Source organism: Nelumbo lutea, chromosome 3 (genome assembly GCF_056320005.1).
Source record: "Nelumbo lutea isolate HS-2025 chromosome 3, American lotus-T2T, whole genome shotgun sequence".
NCBI classification, from domain to species: Eukaryota; Viridiplantae; Streptophyta; class Magnoliopsida; order Proteales; family Nelumbonaceae; genus Nelumbo; species Nelumbo lutea.
Genome location: NC_142686.1, coordinates 103084600 through 103086747, shown reverse-complemented (window position 1 = coordinate 103086747; position 2148 = coordinate 103084600). Strand labels below are relative to the sequence as shown.

Below are 2148 nucleotides of genomic sequence, written 5' to 3'. Positions count from 1 at the left end.
TATCCATGGTCAGTTAGATATGGAACCAAATTCAATTTCTAATATTCACTATGTATCTAATCAATAAAATTAGGTGTTCAGTTATGGTGCATTCATTGATATTGGTTGCATGTTAATAAATCTATATCTAAACCAATTACGTTAAAGCCTGTTTATTATTTTTTCTTAGTTCACGTTTTATAAATTATACTTTTGAGTTCAAATCAGCCCCCACAACGTCTCACAGCATTAGGGCTGTTTACGGGTCGGGTTGGATCGGTTTATTGTGGTTTTTCTAACCGACCCGACCTGATCGGGTTACCTGACATAAAAACCGAAACCGATCTAGTGTTAAGCAAAACCGACCTGGTCGGTTTGAGTCGGGTTGGGTTGGTTTGGGTCGGTTTTGGTTCTAAGTTCATCCCTGTGATAAAATCTTGGCTAATTTTAAAAATAGTCATAAATTGAACATCATTTCAGCCATCTCCTATGATAAAATTTAAATGAAAAATTAATCACAAAAATTGTTCATTAATCACTATTCACTAATCCAAAGTTTCTTGCAACCATTCAAAAACTAGGTGGCCTAATGGGCTTTGGAACTTCATGTTTGAACTAGGGACTAAGTCGGTTTGGTTCGAGTTGGCTTCGGTTTTCTTGTGTGAAAACTAAAACCGACCCGAATCATCGGTTTAGGAATTTGCACAACCCGAAACTGACCCATGCTGATGAAAACCTGGCCGAATCGGGTTGGGTTGGTCCAGATTGATCGGTTTGGTCAGATTGGGCCTTCTTATTAACAGCCCTACAAAGCACATCCCTGCCATGTATTGGGAACATCTCCCAATGATGACATCATCAATCCTGATATTATCGTTGGGATATTTGTGGGGAACTGAATCGGTCTCTATAATTTTATATTCAATAGAATTTATTTACCATCACATTAAAGTTTGTTACTGGATTCATTCTCTGTACGGGTGGGGATAAAAAATTCAGTCATTCTCACTAAATTCAAATTGAAAGACAGATTGCAGATGAAGAGGGAATAACCCCCCAAAAACAATTTATGCTGTTCTCTTTTGAAGAGTCAAAGAATAGAAATTAAAGATCCAAATAAGTAATTAAGCTTGGCCTTAACTTAATGCAGTTTTAATTGATCTCTTTATTGGTGCAAACATTTGATTAAGCTTGGTACTTAGCTTATTCGGGTAAATTGTACCTCCCTCTCTCTCTCTCTCTCTCTAATGAACATGTATATATAATTAAACGACCACCAGAGATCAATATCAGATATAGACGGAGAGGAGTTGGAGAAGTTGATGAGTTGTACTTTATGCATGTAACGATGTCGGGGGTGTTGATATTCAGAAAGAACGGCGTGGTGCAGTTCATCTCCAATCCAACCAAGGAATCATTCCAGCAGGAAGCAGAGGCAGAATCAACTTATTTTGGGGTTGGAGGAGGAACGGCAACGGCACCAGGCGCCCGTCCACGAGTGTTGGTGTATGTCCCTTCGAACCATGCTATCAAATCCTACGCTGAGCTGGAGCAACGCCTCCAGGAACTCGGCTGGACGCGCTACCACAACGGACGGAGCCGGAGTTCCGACCTCATCCAGTATCACCGCTCTGATGCTTCAGCCCATCTTATTTCTCTCCCCACCAACTTCAACAACTTCAGCTCCATCCACATGTACGACATCGTCGTCAAGAACCCCTCCTACTTTCAGGTCCGTCTCCTATGATCCTATATCTACGTGCGGGCCCTCCCATCTCCCTTATTCTTCCAGTCTTCAGGCTATGTTTGGGAGTGCACCAATAAGCACTTATTTGTGTCTGATTAACTGCTTAATTATTCAACAGTTTCAAAGTTTCCGTTTACTTTTAAGTGATTATCCAATAAAAGGTTTATTAATTTACTTTGTAGCCTGTATTGGGAAATGGGAACATCGATCTCTTGTATTATATGCCTACGGATTTTTGTTTTTTTTGGATGGATAAATTAACTAGAAATTAAGACAACACTATAACAAAAAGGGAGGTTCTATACAATCAGGCGGATGGCCCCAAAGCCAAAGCAGAAATCATCGTCCAAAGACTTTCCAAATTGATTCAATTAATGGCCACCTGAGTCTTAAGATCTATTAACATATTTGAACTTTACATT

The 2148-nt window shown here is 39.7% G+C and overlaps 1 pseudogene; it reads left to right on the top strand.

Moving 5' to 3' along the window:
• The first annotated feature begins 1327 nt into the window (after window positions 1-1327).
• LOC148867275 (flowering-promoting factor 1-like protein 2 pseudogene) lies at window positions 1328-1726 on the top strand (annotated as a pseudogene).
• The last annotated feature ends 422 nt before the right edge of the window (window positions 1727-2148 follow it).